A 22,358-nucleotide genomic window follows, 5' to 3' on the forward strand; every position below is an offset into this window, starting at 1 on the left:
TTCTTTGAGGCTAAAGAACCCTTGGAGGTGGACAAAAGAATGCCAGCTTGTCATAACTCATGAAGGTGATCAAAGGCAGTGAGGTTTTCCCTCAATCTTTGACCACTTTTGAGTACACAGAGTTCAATATGTCATTAAGGGTGTATGTTGCTCTGTGTCAGATTCTATCAGTGGCTCATGGCAAGAGAAAGCAATGTTGGGTAATAAAAATAGGAAATACAAATGTCTAACTTGACTACATCTTTTATGTTACAGTACTACATGCATATGTATGCATATTTTATAGGGAATAGTCTATCAGTCATTCAATAAAATAATAAAGCATCTTCTAAGACTGCCCTTTGCTATCATAATGTTTAAATTTAAGTTATACTAGTCTTTCTAAATTAGGCTTTGGAAACTTTCAGAAGAATAAGCCATCATATGGTGTGGAGTCGAAATCTGGATAAAGAACTTTCAGAATCAGATGTTTCAGATCATCCGATGTAGTTTTGATGATCACTGGTCTTAAGATATCTTTTCGGTTCTTTCCAAGTTTGTCATTAAAGGGTGTATAAGAGTCTTCAAAGTGGAAGGTAAAAGTGAAATAAATGATAATATTTTTCAGCCATTAAGTTAAAGAAACAGGAAATTGAAAGTTGAAAATGTACTAAAAGGGGGGACAATTGAGAGAAAATGATGGATTTTTATTACTTTTGATATACTTTTTGTCCCTATGGAAAACTGAAGGGGCCTTAAATAGTTATTCAGTTGGGACTTATGCCTAGAGAATATTTTGTCAAGAGAACTTTGCTTTTAAAAATACAAAATGAAAGAAAATAGCAGTAGGTCTTTTAAAACATCACTCTCAAGTTTCTGGTTTTACATGAAAGGGTCAAGTTTTGGATGATGTCAAGGGAGAATGCATAGACAGGAAGTGAGAGGAGATGGAATGCAATCCCAGGAAGGAAATGGAAGAGATTAGTTTCCTCTTGGGACATTGTTTAGGAAAATAGCATTTAAATCATAAATGTCCTGGGTGGTAATTTATCTAATTCTACATTTGTATAGTGCATAGTATATCCTTGGCATTCAATCAATACTTTAAATATAGATAATAAAAATGTTCCTTTGCCTACAGTGCAATGTACAAATTGAGTGCAAGGATAAAATTCTCATTTTTCACCAAAGCTGGTCACAGGTGAACACTGATCTTGGTGGGGAAAAAAAAATTTAAAGCATTCCCTTCATGGCCTCTCAATTCCCCAAGGGCCTTAACCTTTTATTCTTCTTTTAATGAGCCACTTTTTTTTTTCCTCCAGAGGGACATTTCAAAATCATTCTTAGGAAAAAAAATAAAATAAAAAATCTTGTCTCTAGGGTATCATCTGGAAATTGCCCTGTTTGCAGTCCAAAAATGCAAAGCCAGGATTCTGTGAAGATTACACAGCTACCCAACCACTTCAAAGCTAAATGGGGTTGAATCAATGCCACAACAATAGGTGTTAACTGCTCCAATCAAACGTTGCATTACAGGGCCTGCAAACACTGTTTTGTTTTCTCTGCCAATCATCTGAACAATACAATTGCCAGTCACATTAATTTAGACAATCCTTTTCAAGGGAAGCAAATATAGCAAATCCAGGCAAATAGAAAGGTATTAGCTCTCTCCCTCACAGAATCACCAGGAAGAACAAAGACACAATTAAATAAATAAATAAATAAATAAATAAACACGAGGAATCTCAGCATAATTCTCTACCGTAGTAATCCATTAGATGGAAGTTCTGCCATGGCTGGGGTCAGGCATGGCTCCTTTGAAGCTGGATCTGTGCTGCACTAAGGGGGAGAATTCAGAAAATGTGATGTTACCATAGCTTTGGAAGTCACTCTCTGTGAAAAGATAATCTTTCTTATCTCTTTTGTCCAGTCTTTATTCTCGTGTTCTGTATTTGCATTATTTGTTTTAAATATGCTTTTTGGTGGTGGTCATCAATGCCTCACTACTTTCTAGACTGTACACAAGTCTAACGGAACACAATTCCTAGAGCATAGTCCCCACTCTACTTCCTCTTGTGGGTCCTGTGGTTCCTGCTGTCTGAAACGCTGTCCGGAAATGTGGAATCAAATCTAGTCCTCAGCCTCAGTTCTGATGTCCCCCTTCAAACACTGTTTCCTGCTAAACTATAAGATCCTCAAGGACTCAGGACCTTGACTAAATCATCTTTTAATCTTCTGCATATTGTCATTAAATCATCTTGAATAAAGCAAACATTCAATAAAAGAACACATAGATAATAGTAGTAATGGTTGACATGTAGATGGTGTTTAATATATACCTTATACTCTTCTAACATACATTAATGCATATAATTGTCACACAACTAACAGCTTGGTTCTAGCATATTATCCTTATTTTATAGACAAGAACATGGTAGCACAGCAAGATCGAAGAACTTGCCAAAGTTTACATGGCTATTATATGATAGGCCAATAGTCAAACCCAGGCAGCCAGATTGCAGCTTCTACATTCTTATCTCCATGCAAAAAATAGTACAAAGAAATCAAATGTACCCCTCACCAAGCTTCCCCCAAAGGTGCCATCTTACATAGCCATCCTACATTATCAAAACCAGAAAACTGATATTAGTATAATACAATGAATCTACCCAATAGTTCTTATTCCGGCTTACCAGTTGTTTTATGCATTCATTTAAAAAATATTTTTGCATATAATTTTAAGACGTTTTGTAACATGCATAGATTTGAGTAAACATCACCACAATCAAGATAGTATAAAACTGCTCCATTACCTCAAAGAAATTTCCACGTCCCATACTTTTATAGTCACAGTCTCCCTTTCTTTCCCTAACCTCTGGTTACCACTAATAAATTCTCCATCTGTATAATTTTATATTTTGAGGACATATGAATCATAGAGTATGTAACATTTTGGTGTTGTCTTTTTTCCCCTCAACATAAATGTTCTTGTGATATTTTCAAGTTATTACATGTATCAATAATTCATTTTTCCCCCTGGTATGAAAGAACTGCTGTTAGTTTAACCGTTTACTCAGTGAAGGCCACCTAGGTTATTTGCTTTTTTGAGCTATGACAAATAAAATTGTTAACATTAACATAGAGGTTTTTATGTAAACATAAATGTTCATGCTTCTATGATAAATACCCAGGAGTACAAATGCTGGGTCATATAGTAGGACTATGTTGAACTTTCTAAGAAATTACCAGAATGACTTCCATCATGGCTCCAACATTGTACCTTCTCACCAGCACTATATGAGAAATCAAGTTTCTACAGATGTTTATCAACATTTTATATTAGAAGTATTTTTATTTTTTTATTTGATCCATTCTAATACATGTGTAATGTCATCTTACTGTGGTTGTAATCTGTATTTTCCTAATGATAGTGGATTGAACATCTTAGCATGTGTTTGTTAACCACTTGTATATCTTTGGTGAAATTTAAGTGTTTTGTCCATTTTTCCAACTGAATTGTTTTCCTCCTTACTGTTGAGATTAGGGAGTTTGATGGTTAAACTTTCATCCTCTGAACAGGATTTTTTCAGAACAAAAGTGTTAATATTTTTATGTAATCTAGTTTACCCATTTTTTTCTTATATAGTTCATATGCTTTTGGTGTCATATCTAGCAACACTCTACTTAACTTCAGGTCCTAAATATTTTCTCCTATGTTATCTTTTAAAAGTTTCACAGTTTTACATTTATACCTATGATTAGTCTAGAGTTAACTTTTTTATAAGGTTGAGATTTAGGTTGAAGTTTATTTTACATGAGGTCAGACAATTAAGTTTGTGAACTTACTGCAACAATGTAGCTAACCTTTTTTGATATCAGAGGGATTATTCATTATAAATTTGTACCAACTGGACAAACAGTTAACCAAGCTTACTATTTGAAGTGCAGAATAGCCTGAGTAAAAAAGTTAGACAATCTGAACTTTTTGCCAACTATTCATGGCTCTTGCATCACGACAATGCACCAGCTCACACAGCACTGTCTGTGAGGGAGTTTTTAGCCAGTAAATAAATAACTGTATTGGAACACCCTCCCTACTCACCAGATCTGACCCCCTAATGACTTCTTTCTTTACCCAAAGATAAAGGAAATATTGAAAGGAAGACATTTTGATGACATTCAGGACATCCAGGGTAATACGATGACAGCTCTGATGGCCATCCCAGAAAAAGAGTTCCAAAATTGCTTTGAGGGTGGACTAGGCATTGGCATCCATGCATAGCTCCCAAGGGGAGTACTTTGAAGCTGATCATAGTGATATTCAGCAATGAGGTATGTAGCATTTTTTCTAGGGTGGGTTCACGAACTTAATTGTCAGGCCGCATAGCTATTGATGTCCAATTGTTTCAGCACTATTTATTGAAACAAATATCCTTATTCCTCCATAAATTGTTATCGCACTTTTGTCAAAATAAGTTTGGTGTATGTATTTGTATGAGTCTATTTCTGTTACCCATTTATTTTTAAATTGAGCACATTTTAATGAAAGGTTATGTAGGTGTTAGACCTACTTTAGCATAAATATTTAAACCAATTGAGATCGTCCTTTTAAAGTTGATGCAAACACAGGACTTTAATAATAAAAAAAATATATTCCTTTTCAGGGAGACCATTATCCTCTTTCTGTCAATACACCATGCAGTTTGTTATTTTCTATATCTTAGAAAGATTACCTGGACACAACCTTTCACCCTTTGCAAGAACAAACTTGACAACAATAACAAAGCAAAACAGCAACCCGTAAACCCATACAAAGCCAAAGCAACGAGTGTGGGTCTAGAAGATTCACAGTCATTTGTTCTCAGCGGGGTCTATACAATGGAAATCATAAGATCAACCACACTGTCCCTCCATGACTTCTGTGAGGCTCCAATGAGTTCATGTAAGTGAAGGTAATTTAGAAAGCATAGATCACTACACAGAAATAGAGCACATTTCTTATAAAGACATACACAGAAACCCTTTCACTTCTAGGTAGACCTCACAGGTGACTAGCTACGATCTCAATGTTTTGGGCCCTGGGTCTTGGATAGTAGAAACACTGTTTTCACTAAAATTGCATTTGATTAATGCCAGTGGAGTTCCATTGTAGGCAAACATGTCTCCTCTGAAAAAAAAAATATGTATCTAACTATCTATCTTATTCCTAAATAGTACTAATTATTCAATTGCTCGTTTTATTCATCAATTTTCCCTCCATTGTAAATTAAGTTCTCTCAAAATTAAAAAAATGTAATGGCCATTTGGGTCATTAATAACCTCTTTGGAAATATCACATTCTTACCTATTAAATAAATAATATGCGTAATGTGTATCTTTGTGCCAGGATCTAAACATGAAGAGGAAAGAAATGTCTGCCTTTGAAGAGTTCACTGCCTGGTTCAAGCATATGTCATTGCCCACTGGAGCTGAGCCATGCCAACCCCAAGAAGGGTCAAAGAAGAAAGACCTTTGTAAACTAAAATGTTTAACCCAGCCATTATGAGTTCACTGACAGAAAGCTCCAAATTCTAAAATCCTTAAATGTCAAATAAAAGCTTTATAAATGTCACATAACATTTACAATTGCACCAAAATGCATAAAATCCATTCATTCATTCAGCAATCACTTGTTGAGTATCTTCCCTGTGCCAGTCTGTGATCTAAGATCTTAGAATAAAAAGAAGCACAAGATACACTCCTTTGTTTTTAAAAAGGTCGTAGTTTAACTTTTATTAAAAAGAAAAAAAAAGCTAGTAATGAGATAATGCATGGGAATGTTTGTTTTCAAAAAGTGTAAAGTTCTATATAAATAGAAGAAGGTATTGTTATGATTAGATAATTGAGTTATGCAGGAGTTTTCACTCATAGAATTGGTTATAATCAGATTAGCAAAAAATACATTTGTCAAGGGAAATGAAACCAGACTTTATAATAGCATTTATTGAAATAGCTGCTATTTTTTGTTTAGCCTTAGATCTTAGTTAAGATTAAAAAGCCTTTAAAAATTATCCGAAATACTTAAATTTTGAGAGCAGGGAGACTTGGGCTAAAGTGATGAGCCTAGTCAGATTAATTACCATGAAAGTAAACCCAGAAATCAATCATTTTGTTAAAAATAAATCAGCTCCATTTAGAAAAGTTTTATTGGCAGTCTCAGCTACAAACCACTTTAGTTCTAAAGATGTTTACTGACAAATTACTTCCTCACCTAACTTTAAGCTTTTAAAAAGTGAAAAGACTATTATACTGCCATTCAGTGTGATTGAGTGATCTATTTCCCACTATGAGTAATCAACGTCTCCTTTTGGCTTTCTTTTCTGGGTGAATTTAAATTCAAACTATGCATTTATTTTTTTATTATTCTGTATGTATTCATAGAATCCGCCACAGAAGCACTTGCTATCCAGATGCAGGGAGAATGCGTACTTACTGCTCTGGGTCTTCCTAAACACTCCTTACGTGCAGCGTTTGAGTCTACCTATGAAAGAAAATTAACTCTTGTGTATTGCCTGATATCTCACCATTGTCACTGTTAACCAACCACATCAGCTGCATACCTCCTATGGCTGCATAATACTTCCCACATTCCATCACCCTGGGCAACTTCTTATAAGCTTCTGAGTTGTAGCAAGCCTACAGTGCTCATCATCAAGTGGCTTAAAAACCCTGCCTGAAAATGACATTGAAACAGTCTCTGAGAAAACATTCTCTGAGTGATGGTCTAAATTCCCAACACAGCCATCTCCTGGGCTCATTAGAAGGTGGCTCTGTGGAAACACTGATGGTATAGCTGCAGATAAGCTGTCATCACTTGCTCAGGGGCCTCACCTGAGATGCCCATAGTTCAAATTCAATTCCTCCTGGATGTTTTTCAGCTTTCAGACATGGCAACAGGAATTCTTGGGGACAGTCAGGCTCAGACAGCCTCAATGTGCTGAGCACTTCTGCTTATTATTTTTCCTCAGCTCCTTGTGCATGTGTTCTTGAATTTTTATAACTGAAAGTTTGTAAGCCATAGTTTTCAGCTATTTAAAACCTGAAACTGCAGTGTCATGAGTATTAGATATAAATTAATTAAATGATGAATCAAGAGAAATCTTAAAAACATGTTGAATTTTAAATGGTTTTAACATTTAAATTTTAACAGGATGCTTGTTTACAAACACCAGTAATGTACCTTTAGAAGTACAGCTTAGTATATTTTAAATGTCATTCCAGTTTATTAATGGGAACAGTGGTTTCCAAAGTCTAAAGTAGATGCTGGAATGTCTATGACAATATTCCTAAATGCAGATTGGGATAAGACTAGCCACTTCTTTAAGCACTAGTCATGAGGGGAAAAATTTAGGTGTGGACACAAAGATCAAGAAAACAAAAGCAAGGTGAATAATACATGCAGAAAACAAGAGCCAAGTATGCAGTGTACAAACAACAGTACATGCTGTCCAGTTCATAATCTCACATGATATGTTTGATGAAACATCTTATTCAGGTATTTGATTTAAGGTGTCAAACTCTCTGATAGTGGTGTGTGTGTGTGTGTGTGTGTGTGTGTGTGTGTGTGTGTTATCCTTACCAAGTTTTGGTTTCAGGATATTGTTGACCTCATAAAATGAGTTAAGAAGTATTGCCTCTTTTTCCATTTTTTGGGAGAATTTGAGAAAAAGAGGTATTAAATCATCTTTGAATGTTCAATGTTGAAGCCATCTGGTTCTAGATTTTTGCCTTTTGGGAGGTTTTTGATGATTGTTCCAATTTCCTTGCTGTTGATTGGTCTGTTTAGATTTTCCAGGTCTTCCTGATTCACTCTAGGAAGTTTATATATTTCTAAGAACTTGTCCATATCTTCCAGGTTATTGAATTTGATGGCATATAGTCTTTCACGGTATTCTTGTATAGTCCTCTGTATTTCTGTGGTATCCATTGTTACTTCTTCTCTTTGATTTCTGATTTTGTTTGTATCTTTTCTCTTTTACTTACTGAATCCAGTAATAGGTTTGTCAATTGTATTAATCTTTGCAAACAACCAGCTCTTTGGTGCATTAATTTTTTCTATTGTCTTTTTGTTTTCTATTTCACTTAATTCTGTTTTAATTTTTATTATTTCCTTCCTTCTACTGACTTTGGGCTTCACTTTTTCTTCTTTTTCTAGTTCTTTAAAATGTAATGTTAGGTTGCTTGTTTGGGACTGTTCTTGTTTCTTTACATAGGCCCATAATGATATAAACTTCCCTCTTATTACCAATATTGCAGCATCCCAAAAGTTTTGATATATTGTATCTTCATTCTCATCTATATCTATGTATATTTTTAGCTCTCCTTTTATTTCTTCTTTGACCCAGTCATTATTAAGTAGCATGTTGTTTAATCTCCATGCATTTGTGGTTTTTTTCACTTTCTTTCTGCAGTTGATCTCCAGTTTCAAAGCACTGTGGTCAGAGAATATGCTTAGTATGCTTCCAATCTTTCCAAATTTGTTGAGGCTAGTTTTGTGTCCCAACAAATAGTCTATTCTTGAGAATGTTCCATGTGTACTAGAGAAGAACGTATAATCTGCTGTTCTGGGATGAAAAGCTCTGTAAATGTTGATTATGTCCATTTGGTATAATATGTCGTTTAAGGCTGATATTTCCTCATTGATTTTCTGTTTGGATGATCTATCCATAGTTGTCAATGGGGTGTTTATGTCTTCTTGATGTGTTATCACCTTTATCATTCTGCAATGTCTATCTTTGTTTCTCATTATGTTTTTTATCTTGAAGTCTATTTTGTCAGATATAAGTATGTCTACATCTACTTTTTCTGGATTTAATTTGCTTGGAGTATTATTTTCCACTCTTTTACTTTGTGTCTATATTTGTCCTTATAGCTGAGACATGTCTCTTGAAGGCAGCAAAAGGAATGGGTTACACAAAAGAAGAAAGCTACAGACCAATATACCTAATGAATACAAATGCTAAAATTATAAACAAAATACTAGCAAATGAAATACAACAATACATTAAAAAGATTATCCATTACAATCAAGTGGGTATCTTTCCAGGGATGCAAGGATGGTTCAACATATGCAAATCAATCAATGTGATACAGCACATAAACAAAATATAAAAATTATATGATTATATTAATAGATGCAAAAAAGTATTTGACAATATATAACATCCATTTATGATTAAAACACTTAATGAAATGGTTATAGAAGGAAAGTATTTCAACATAATAAAGGCCATTTATAAATATCACACTTAATTGTGAAAAATATCAGGAATAGACAAGGATACTGCCTCTCACCATTGTTATTCAACATAGAATTGGAAGTTGTAGCCAGAGCAATCCAACAAGTGAAAAATAAAAATAAAAAGCATCCAAATTTGAAATGAAGAAGTCAAATTGTCACTTTTTGCAATTGACATGATTTTTTTGTATAGAAAATCCCAAGGAATCAAGGAAAAAAAAGGGAATTATTAGAAACAATAAACAAATACAGTAAAGTTGCAGGATACAATGTCAATGTACAAAAATCCATTGCATTCCTATATACTAACAATGAAATTTCAGAAAAAGAAATGTAAAAAGACAACAATTTCTTTTGCAATTGCAACAAAAAGAATAAAATACCTAGGAATAAAGTTAACAAAGGATGTGAAGGACTTATACACTGAAAACTATAAGATATTGTTAAAAAGGAATTGAAGAAGACACAAAGAAATGGAAAGATATTCCATGTCCATGATTACAAGAATCAACATAGTTAAAATGGTCATATTACCCAAAGCAATATACAGATTTATTGCAATCCCATCAAAATCCCAATGTCATTTTTTTAAAAGAAATAGAACAAAAATCATCTGATTTGTATAGCCTCACAAAAGACTCCAGCAGTCCTGGGGGGGTGGGGAGAACAAGGCCAGAGATATCACAATCCCTGACTTCAATTTATACTAAAAAAGTGACAATAATCAAAACAGCATGGCATTGGCAGAAAAACAGACACACAAACCATTGAAACAGAATTGAGAACCCAGAAATAAACCCCCATATATATGGGCAATTAATTTTTGACCAAGGAACCAAAGACATATAATGAAGGAAAGAAAGCCTCTTCAATACATGGTACTGGGAAAATTGGAAAGCCACATGAAGAGAATGAAACTAGACTGCTCCCTATCACCATATACCAAAGTTGACTCAAAATGGATCAAATATCTAAACACAAGACCTGAAACAATAAATTGCATAGAAGAAAACACAGGTACTAAACTTATGGACTTTGGGTTCAGAGAGGATTTTATTATTTGACCCCAAAGGCAAGGGAAGTAAAAGCAAAAATAAATGAATGCAATTACGTCAAACTGAAAAAGCTTCTGCACAGCAAAAGAAACCATCAACAGAACACAGATGCAACCAACCGAATGGAAGAATATATTTGCAAACAACACCTCCAATAAGGGGCTAATATTCAAAATATATAAAGAACTCATACAACTCAACAACAAAAAAACAAACAACCGAATTGAAAAATGGGCAGAGGATCTGAACATACACTTCTACCAAGACATACAAACGGCCAACAGATACATGAAAAAACGCTCAACTTCACTAGCTATTAAGGAAATGCAAATAAAACCACAATGAGATACCACCTCACACCTGTTAGAATGGCTACTATCAACAAGACAAGTACGTAATAACAAATGTTGGAAAGGCTGTAGAGAAAAAGAACACTCATGCACTGCCGTGGGATTGAAAAATTGGTATAACCACTTTGAAAAATAATATGGAGTTTCCTCAAAAATTAAGGGTAGAATTACCATAAGACCCAGAAATCCCTCTTCTGGTTATCTACCCAAAAAATCTGAAAACATTTATTGGTAAAGATAAATACCAGTATGTTCATTGCAGCATTATTCACGGTGGTTTTGATATGGAAACAAATGTCCTTTGATAGATGATTGGATAAAGATTATATGGTACGTATATACAATGGAATATTACTTGACCATAAGAAAAGATGAAATACGGCCATTTGTAACAACATGGATGAATCTTGAGATTATCGTGCTAAGCAAAGTAAGTCAGACAGATAAAGTCAAGAACCATATAACTTCACTCAAATGTAGAATATAAAATGAAAGCAACAAGACAAAAACAAACAAACAAACAAACAAAAACTCGTAGACACAGACAACAGTTTAGTGGTTACCAGAGGAGAAAGGGAGAGGGAGGCAGGTAGAAGAAGATAAAGGGGGTCAAACATATGGTGATGGAAGGAGAATTGATTCCGGGTGGTGAGCACACAATGCAACATATAGATAATGTATTATAGAATTTTACACTTGAAACCTATATAATTTTATGAACCAACATCTCCCCAATGAATTTAATAAAAAGTATCTTATAAAACAATCAAATACCTGTTATTGCATATAACAAATAGAAGCCCTTATAAACACTAGCTTTGAAGATTCTAGGGGGAACAAACACAGTAAACATAGATATGGTTTTGGATATTCAATAGAAAGGGAAATGCTGGTGATGGACTGGTGAAGGCATCCTTGGGAGGTAACCAGGTGGTGGTGATCTTGTGACAAGTGGGAAGAGAGTTGAATAATACAGAATATGGAAATTACGTGAAGGGTGAAAAAAAAAAGAAAAGAAAAGGAACTTCTTGTAGCCAAAATAAAAGGAAAATTTCCATTCATGTGAACAATTTAAACATAAGAATGTTGCTTCTAGAATTTCTCCAGGTTTTGAATCATGGTTCTTTAATGCTAATTTTATTTATAAATCGAATACTTGGCAGATGAACAGTATGGGATGGGGTAGAGGCTGAGGAAAGTTTGGAAGCAAAATCTGGATAAAATATAAGTAACATTTGAGAAGCTTTGTGTAACAACAAAAAGCAGGAAATAAGTTCAACCTAGGGAAGGTCCGTGAAAAGCTTTCTCCAAAATTTCAGAGTAAGATGGATGAGTAGACTAGTGGCTAGTGGCTTTACTGCAAATCAGGCAGGTAGTTTGAACAAAATATGATAAACAGAAGTATGTTCTTAGCAGCCATAAGGTACCGAAACTCCTTTAGGGAAATAATTTTGTCTGTATCCAACTACTTCTCAAGGGAAACAGTCATGTTAATATTTATAACATTCTATAGCATCATACTGATATCAAAATTCTAATGAATTTACTTGTGGTTCTTCCTTTTCATTCTGCCACACAAAGATGTAGGGGGATAGTCATTGCATTAAAGTCAATGAATCTGTAAATTGCTTTGCTTTTTGCTGCATGAACCATAAGGCTCTAGACTCTTTTGAGTTTTGTTAAAGACGGCACAATAGTTTCAATTAGCTGATACCTATGACATGTTTACAGTTAAAGACAGTGCAGAATAGACCAGAGCCAAGGTAGTCTACTGTAACAGCATTTTATTACCTAAATATGTTTTTGTGCTTCGATATTTCAGAGAGTTCTGTCCCCCTAGGAAGCCCTTTGCTTAGGCAATAGGATCTGAGTGAAAATAATAGTGACTGTGAACTGAACTCTGGAAGCTGGGTTAATTTTTACATTAGAATATTGTGAAATATTCTATAGAATGTTCCTCTATAGAATATTGGTATTTCAATAAAAGAATTTCTGAGTTTAGAGTTTTCTCAACTGAATTCTGGAGTTGGGTTGCTGTATTCAATTCCTCAAAAAAAGAAAATAAAAAAAACAAACACCTTTATAGAGGTTTAATGAAGAAGGACACATGGACACAGAAATAGATAATCACAGAGTTCCTCATCCTCCTTGAACTTCTATTACCAAGATGAGAGAATCTCCAGTGGCAAAAAATAAAAAAAAATGCAAGTGTACCATGGTCACAGTAGTTGTATATACAAATCAAACTGATTTTTAAATAAGAACATCTGTGCAAACAAGATTGTAAAAGGCAAGTTCAAGGTTATTAAGGAAGAGAAAGTGCGTTGATTGGATTTTAATATAGACATGTTAAATGTGCATCCCTACTGTAATGTGAGGTGCATGACATAATTTAATGTTTATTTAGTGAAAATCTGCAGAAAAGCCTAACTAGGAAAGATGTTTTTTTCCCCTTGTTTTTCAATATTGATGTTAAGAAATACATGACAAGTGAAGAAATAAAAAGCAAATACGAAAATCTAATTTTCAGTTCATAGCCTTGACATCCCACTCTGTGCTAAGCACTGTACCAGAAGATTTATTTTACTATGGCTGACTTCTATCTTTCAGGAACTCAAGATACAAGAAAGAAATACATGAGTACCTTATTGTATTTTAGGGAAGAGAGGAAGTCATGAGATTTTTTGGAACATAGAGTAGGTACATTTAAACCATCTCACCCAAATCCAGAAAGTTCCTCTGTTTAAAGGCTAGAACTGAATTTTGAAAGAGGAACCAAAAGTTATGTAAAGAAGATATAGGTGATTTCTAGAAGGAAGAAGTAGTATATGAAAAGACACAAGTACGCAACAGCATAAATATCTGTGGGCACTTGTGTCTGGGCTATTCCCATTTATCTGAATGCTCTTCCTGCACGTGGTACAGAACAAATGTGAAGACTGAGAAATGTATGTCACGTGTCACGACAAAGCCAAATAGGTAAGAGAGAAGATCGTTGCTGAACGTAAGAAGTCAGAGGTCAGTGCTGGCCTTAAAAGAAAAGTCTCAAGGGACTATTGGTGGATAGGCTTAGATTGAGGACATGGAGGACTGAATGTTAAGTGAGAAATTGGAGACGTAAGCTTGGTAGGTAATAGGATGCATCAGTTGCTGTGTGAGATAAGAGAGATTTGGACATATTGCTATAACATAGGCAACAACCAGAGAGAAGAAAACATATAAAATACAGAAGAAAGGGGATGATTAATGTAGTCAGTTCCTCCCAGATGCAGGAGATGATAAAAAGCAGTGTCCAGCTGAAAGGTCGGCAACGAAACGGGAGAGGGACAGCTCCTTCACTAAAAGGAAGGAAGAGAAGGATGGCAGAGGACAGATAGAATGTGTCTGCTGAGAACAAGGAAACCGGTTTTTCCAAAGTTTAAATTCAACACATGAAACAAAAACATGCACAACAGGCCAACCTCCTTGCTACTAAACCACAAAATTTGGGAGTGTTATTTTTATTCTTTTCTGTACACTTAATTCTTTGCTTGATTGAATAATTATATTATCAGCCGATGAGTACCTTATAAATTTTCTTTTCTTTTAAACAGTTTATTTTCATCTAATTTTTGAAGTACTAGCCTTTGGTTGGATGGCTTGTAGCTTTTCCTGTTTTTTCAGACTTACATCTTCAAACATAAAAATAGCACAATGTCCTGTCATGGTGAAAATAAGGACCCGCATTAAATTTTACCTCTTCAGTATAAAAAGCAGAGCTACACTAAATCTTCCAGGATTGTGTAAACTGGATATCCATTCAATCTGACTATCCCCAATCCATTTGTGTATTTCTGAAGCACCTCTGCCTATAACGTTTATTCCTAGCAACTTTTCTTCTGGAAATGATCAAATGAAAGTTCTTTAATGATCCAAAATAAACAAATCAGCATAATTTAAAATGCATTCATATTTAATGCATACCAACAACATAGCATAACATAATTATTGTAAACCAATGAAAATCAAATGTATCCATCAGTGTCTACCAATTAAGATTTATTAATATAAATGCGTGACATTTTAATTAGTAAAGAAGCTTATGCAACAAGGAACGCTGTACAATAGAAAGATAATAAATATAGTAAAAGCTAGGTGAACATATCTTCCAGCAAATTTCTAATAATCTCTCCTATAGTTAAATAAAGTTCTCCATGGAATATTTCAAGGTTGTGAAGACATCCTTGTTAACACATACCCCTTGCATCTCAAATTTTCACTTTGGCATGTATAACCTCTCTGTAGAGGTTTCAACAAATCATTTCTTTTTGTTATTTTTAATATCATAACATTATTTTTTTTAATTGAGGTGTAATTTATATATGACATTATATTAGTTTCAGGTGTACAATATGATTTGATATTTGTATGCACTGTGAAATGATAACCACAATAAGTCTAGTTATCATTTGTCACCACATAAAGTTAAAACTTTGGAGGGGATGAGATTTACTCTTAGCAACTTTCAAATAGGCAGTACTATATTATTGAATAAAGCTGCCATGCTGTACATAATGTTCCCATAACTTATTTATTTTATAACTGGAAGTTTGTACTTCTTGACCCCTTTCATCCATTTGGTCCATCTCTCAAACACCCCTCTGACAATGACCAACCTGTTCTCTATATCTATGAGTTATATTTTGTTTTATTTATTTATTTATTTTTTTGTTTTTAGATTCCACATGTAAGTGAAATCACATGATAGTTGTCTTTCTCTGTCTGACTTATTTCACTTAGCCTAATACTTTCAAGGCCCGTCCATGTTGTGGCAAATTACAAGATTTTCTTCTGTTTTATGGCTGTGTAGTATTCCACTGGTGTGTGTGTGTTTCTGCACTTCCACTAGTTTATTTTCTGCTTTTGTTTGTTACCTTTGCAAACTTGTTTAAGTCTTTAATCTCTTTTGATTTAATTTTTGTGTAGGGCATAAGATAGTAGTCTAGATTCATTCTTTTGCATGTTGCTGTTCACTTGTCCCAACAAGGTTTTTTCCCTATTGTATATTCTTGCCTCTTTTGCTGTAAATTTATTGATCACATATGCTTGGGTTTCTTTCTGAACTCTATATTCTGTTCCACTGATCTATGTTACTTTTTATACCAATACCATACTGTTTTAAATATTATTTGCTTTGTATTATAGTTTTAAATCAGGAAGTGTGATACCTCCAGCTTTGTTTTTCTTTCTCAAGATTTGGGGTCTTTTGTGATTCCGTATAAATTTTATTATTGTTTGTTCCATTTCTGGGAAAACTGCCATTGGAATTTTGATAGAGATGGTATAGAATCTGAGATTGCTTTAACTAATATAAACATTTTAAAACTATTAATTTTTCCAATGCATGAGTACAGAATATCTTTTCATTTATTTGTGTCTTTAATTTCTTTCATCAAAGTCTTATAACTTTAAGTATGTAGGTCATTCACACCCTTGGCTTAAATTAATTTCTAGGTATTTTACTTTTTTGATGCAATTGCAAATAGGATTGTTTTCTTAATTTCTCTGTCTGATAGTTTTTTTGTTAGTGGATAGAAACACAACTGATTTTTATATATTGATTTTGTACCCTGCAACTTTACTGAATTTATTAGTTCTAAAAGGGCTTTGTTTTGTTTTGCTTTGTTTTGTTTTGCTTTGTTTTTCCTTCTCTCTCTGTGTGTGGGGAGTCTTTAGGGTTTTCTGTATATAAAATCATGTCATCCACAAATAGTGACAGTTTTACTTTTTCTTTCCAATTTGGATGTTTTATTTCTTTTTTTCTGCCTAATTGCTGTAGCTAAGACTTTCAATATTATATTCACTTAAAATAGTTAGAGTGGGTGTATCCTTATCCTATTCCTTATCTTAGAGAAAAAACTTTCAGCTTTTCAGTGTTGAGTATGATGTTAGCTGTGGGCTTGTCATATATGGCCTCTATTTTTTTGAGGTGTGTTTCCTTAATACTTACTTTGTTCAGAGTTTTTATCATAAATGGATGTGAATTTTGTCAAATCCTTTATATGCATTTATTGAGATGATCATATAAGTTTTTATCCTTCGTTTGTTAATGTGGTATATTATCCTAATTGATTTGCAGAGGTTGAACCATTCTTACATCCATGGAATAAATTCCACTTGATCATGATGTATGATCCTTTTAATATATTGTTGAAAGTTTGCTAATATTTTGTTGAGAATTTTTGCAGCTATGTTCATCAGGTATATGGCCTATAATTCTTGTATTTTTTTGTGGTGTTTTTTTCTGGGTTTGGTATCAGTGTTATGATGACCTCATACAATGAGTTTGGATATATTCCCTCCACTCCAATTTTTTGGAGGAGTTTTAAAAGGGTTGGTATTAAATCTTTTAAGGTTTGGTAGAATTCACCAGTGAAGCTGTCTGGTCTTGGACTTTTGTTTGTTGAGAGGTTATTAAGTACTGATTTAGTTTTCTTACCAGTAATCACTCTTCAGATTTTCTATTTCTCATGATTCAGCCTTTCAAGATTGTGTTTCTAGGAATTTATACATTTCTTCTAGTTAGTCCTATTTGTTGGTATATAATTATTCATAGTAGTCTCCTTTGCATAGTAGATTCTTTATATTTCTGAGATGTCAGTAGTAACTTCTGCTCTTTCATTTCTGATTTTATTTATTTGAGTCGTAGCTTTTTCTTAGTGAGGGTAGCTAAAGGTTTGTCAATTTTCTTTATCTTTTCAGACTAGCTCTTAATTTTAACAAACCACATTTTAGTTATTCTAAACCAATTGATAGACCAAAATCTATTTTAAAAACTGATTAAAACCTCTCCCAAATGCTTCCTAGAAGAACAGGTATCACATTTTGTAATTGCATCAACTCTCTTGAGGATAAATGGGCTCTACAAAAATAAACAACAAAAAAATAACACTTATCTCATTATTTTTATTAGTATTCTTTGGTTGTTTTAAAATATGTACCTTGAGAAAGTAATTTAGTCTATTTGGATCTAAATTGTCATTGTGTACGTGAGTAATTGAATGAGCGTGTTCATGGATAATTCTACTCTGAAGTTAAATGAACATTTAGTGTGCAAAATATGTGCAATCCATGGTGGATTTTCCTAAAATGTAAGATACTTGCACACTATAAGGGAGGAATCCTAAGCAATTTGTCATTTATTTTTGCTCATATGACCTGCTCTTATCTGTTTTTATCCAGTTACCAGTAGACACAGGGGTTATACAAATCTTTTGGTTTGAATTGATTTTTCTGGAAATTCCAGTATTCTCAGAGTGCTAAAATACTAGTTAGTTGCAAGACATCATCTATCTAGATCTACAAAAGCTTATGTAGAAGGAAGCCGAGTCAGTTAGGTAAGAAGGAAAGTAGAGGAAATGAGGTTAGAGCAGTAAATAAGGTACAGATTACCCATATGTGTAGCTTCAAATTTTAGGGAATATAATAATGTAATTAATTTTATAAGTTTCTAAGAAAGCTAACTCTATTTGCAATTCAATATGTCACAGTGAGAAAATAAATTGACATCCTTCCAAAATCTCACTAAACGATAGTACAACTGTAAACAAAAAAGTAATGAAATCATAACAACACTAAAACAGAAAATAAGATAATGGTAGAAAGGAAATTTAATTTATGATGGGAAGAGTACAGACAAGATCATATTTATAGAGAAAACAGGGTAGTAATGGGGCGGGGGCATTATCAGTTTAATGAAAGAGTTGTTCACAGACTAGATGAAATTGCTGTATCTCCTTGCTTCTAACTAAAGCTTTGAAAAGCTGATTTTAAAATAAAGTTAAAGGCCCTGATTGGGTGTTTGGTTTGAGTTACAGAAGCCCACTATAGCTTTTCTTGAACCTTTACCCTGGACCCAATAAGGAAATAACAGAAGTACTGCCACCCAAGAGAATAATACTTAAATACTCCATCTCCAGATAAAAATCCTATTTAATTTCCATCGATGGGGTGATCTGAATATGGCTGTCTCATCCTTGACGATGACTGCTAAAGGGAAGATTTTCTGGTTACAAGACCTATCTATTTGCATGGAGACCTGAGTGAGCTCTCCCATTAAAGAGAAAGACTTCTGAGTTTGTTTTTTTTTTTTAAGGAAAAAAGTGATAATGATAATTAAAGAAATATATCTCGTACACTAGCTACTTAAATTAATACAAAGACACTTACATAAGATGAACTGTTAACTATAATTATCACTATTTGTGAAAAATAGCAGACCAACTGAACAGAGAACAACTCACACCAGAAGAAAAAAAATAATACAAAAAGAACTATTAAAACAGAATTCTAATGAGCATCTTTAAGAGAATATTACTTTAAGAGAATATTTGACAGAATATTACTTTCATGCAATAAAAATAACCTAGTAGAAAACATAATTTAAATCATAGAAAATGAAAGATTTGGGGGAAATTAGCAAAATAAACAAAATAAAAATGAAAAGATTAACTCATAAAACAAGTTGAACACCAAGACAGTAATCTCAAAAATAAAATATGATAAATCATCATTAAAACAGATCAGAATGATAAAATGATGGAATATGACCAAAATATGAAGAGACATTTAGAGTAAAATTAGAACAGTCAAAAGTATACTAATAGGATATATTAAATGAGATGGCATGAAAAATGGGAGGAGAAATGATCATAGTCATAGTAGAAGGAAAAAATCCAAAGCAAATAAAAGGCATAGGTATAGATTGATAAAATCACTACGCCAAATACGGTGAGCAGAAAGAATGCATGCCTTGATACATCAGCATGATGTTGGAGTACTCCAAGTACAGTGCAGAAATCCAAAAAGCTTCCAGAGAATCAAAATGAGGTTGACATTAGGCTTTTCACTGTTGATTGTCATGGGGAAATGGCATTGAAACAAAATATTAAAGTTCTAAGGGGCAAGTGTCTACCTAGAATTCTATTTCCAACTGTGTCAGGTTCATAGTATGGGCTTCCTTAGATTCTAGTGAACCATTTGTAACCATCATGGCTGTGGCAGAAAACACTGGCACTCACAGGAATCGGATGCTGAGACCTATCAGCCAGGCTGCTTAGAGTTCCGGCCTACTCATCAGTTTCAGACTTGAATAAAGGTAAGAGATCTGCTTTATTCAGCAGGTCCCTATAGAACTAGGTGATAGAACCCAGAAGTGCAGGTGAGTTCTCTTTCCTCAAAGCAAACTTTGACTAGTGGAAGAAAGGAGCCAGGAGGACAACTCTAAAGATAAAATCATCCCCCTTCTTTCTTCCAAGAGTCTGTTTGGGTCACAGTTTCATGCACATGCAAAGCCTTTACTGCTAGTTTAAATACATATGGATTTGTTTTCCATTCCTTCTTGCCTCATTCTTACTTCCTGGGATTGCAATTGCACTTAAGTCTTGCCTCAGGCTCTGTTTCCTGGGAATCCTGGTCTAAGGTAGGAACCTATTAATCAAGTGTGACATCAAATAATTTTATATAAGAAAACACTCAGAGTTTTATGTCTTGCAGTTCCTTTTTCAAAGAATGTTCTTGAGGAAAACTATGCCAAAACACTAATAGTAACAACAACAACAAAAACATAAAATAAAGAAAGACCTATATTTAGGAAACAATAGAAATAACTAAAGTACAAAGAAAAGAAAAACCGGTGAGACAACTGTACTACATACAAAGAATACATTTGATATCAATTATAATAGGAAGTCTCAGATGAGTCCATGAAAAATGTCTTCAAGAAAAACAATATGTTTAGTTATATAAACAGCATAATTAATAATCTGGAAGACTTTAGTAATGAGGAGTTTTAAACACTGAGATTAACACAAACTTGTACATGATTCCGGCATTATGCAACACAAAAATTACATGATTTTGAGTAATGGGTGGGGTAACTTTAAAAGGAACACATTGGAAACTGATGTTTAAACATACTTTTCAAGTAGAACAACTTTAGGGTCATGGGATTATATTTACTTCACTTTGTATCAAAATACTACTTAAGGTAGGGTATATGGTAAAATATTACATGCTGTTTACTATCCATTATTTTAGAAAGAACCAAGACAAAAAGCACAAAATAATGAATAATAGTCATGAAAAAGAAAGCAAATATGAAGAGCTCTGAAAATTTTAAAAAGATGGTATACTGACGGAGGTGAGACAATACAAGGAAAAACTGAAGTAGAGAGATACGAAGACAAACCAATTGCCTTATGATTCATACAAACCAGGGACCTTAAGCATATTATTTACATGTTTATAGACAACTCTTAGAATAATTAAAAATAATAATATAACATAAGAATCAGGAGTTGATTGTGGGAAAAGAAATTAGTACGTAACGTAGTTATGCTAAGTTTTTTATTTATAAAAGTGGAGAACTAATATATTCCTCTTAAAAATGTATGTCAATAGACAAATGTACAAAAGTTTTGTTTAGCTCTCTGCTGCATCTACTGTGAGGATGAAGACCATTCTCAGCAATTAGACAGCGGACATTCCAGAAAATGTGGACATCACTCTGAAGGGACACAGAGTTACTGTAAAGGGCCCCAGAGATAACTGGCAGAGGGACTTCAATCACATCAATGTAGAACTCAGTCTCCTTGGAAAGAAGAAAAAGAGGCTTCGGGTTGACAAATGGTGGGGAGATAGAAAGGAACTGTCTACTGTTCAGATTATCTGTAGTCATGTACAGAACATGATCAAGGGTGTTACATTGAGCTTCCATTACAAGATGAGGGCCATGTGTGCTCACTTCCCCATCAATGTCATTATTTAGAAGAATGATTACCTTGTTGAAATCTGAAATTTCCTGGGTGAAAAATACATCCGCAGGGTTCGGATGAGGTAAGGTGCTGCTTGTTCATTATCTCAAGCCCAGAAAGATGAACTATTTCTTGAAGGAAATGATATTGAACTTGTATCAAATTCAGCTGCTTTGATTCAACAAGCCACAACAGTTAAAAACAAGGATATAAGAAAAATTTTAGATGTTATCTATGTTTCTGAAAAAGGAACAGTTCACAGACTAATGAATAAGATCTAAGTTGTCCAGGACAGAAATACCAAGATGTCGAGTGACTCCTGACTTATATGTGATATTTTAAAGATGCAATAAAAGTCATGTATTGAAAAAAAAAAAAAAGTTTTGTTTACATTTATGATGATAAGCAGAAGAAAAAAATGAAACTGTTTAAAACTTGTTAAAAAATATTATTCGTGAAGTGTGGTGCTGGAGTACGTAGGAGGGAGATTTAAGCTTTTCATTATATGTTCTACTGCATTGTTTGAAGTCATTTTCTTTTAATTAATTTATTATTATTATTTTTTTTTGCTTTGACCACAATCACTTCCCTAGTTAAAGTGCTTTTCTTTCAATGAAATAGGAAGAATCTTAATTCTTTTGGTCATATGGAGAATTGATTGGGGGAAAGGGTTCAAAGACAAGAGATAGATATGAAGCTATTTTAACAATTAAGGTAAGAGAGACTGAAGGCTGAAATAAAGATGTAGCAGTTTGTTATCAAATAAATGAGAAAGGTAGTAGATATTAAAAGATGAAATAATTAATAATTAATCTAAATATGGGAATACAAGTGAAGGATTCAAGGATAATTCTCACTGGAAGGTCATTAGTGCCACTACCTTAGATAAATAAGGGATTCAAAA

The 22,358-nt window shown here is 33.6% G+C and overlaps 1 pseudogene; it reads left to right on the top strand.

The window, feature by feature from the left end:
- The first annotated feature begins 21,138 nt into the window (after window positions 1-21,138).
- LOC109453491 (large ribosomal subunit protein uL6) lies at window positions 21,139-21,735 on the top strand (annotated as a pseudogene).
- Window positions 21,736-22,358: the final 623 nt, after the last annotated feature.

Source organism: Rhinolophus sinicus, linkage group LG05 (assembly GCF_036562045.2).
Source record: "Rhinolophus sinicus isolate RSC01 linkage group LG05, ASM3656204v1, whole genome shotgun sequence".
NCBI lineage: Eukaryota > Metazoa > Chordata > Mammalia > Chiroptera > Rhinolophidae > Rhinolophus > Rhinolophus sinicus.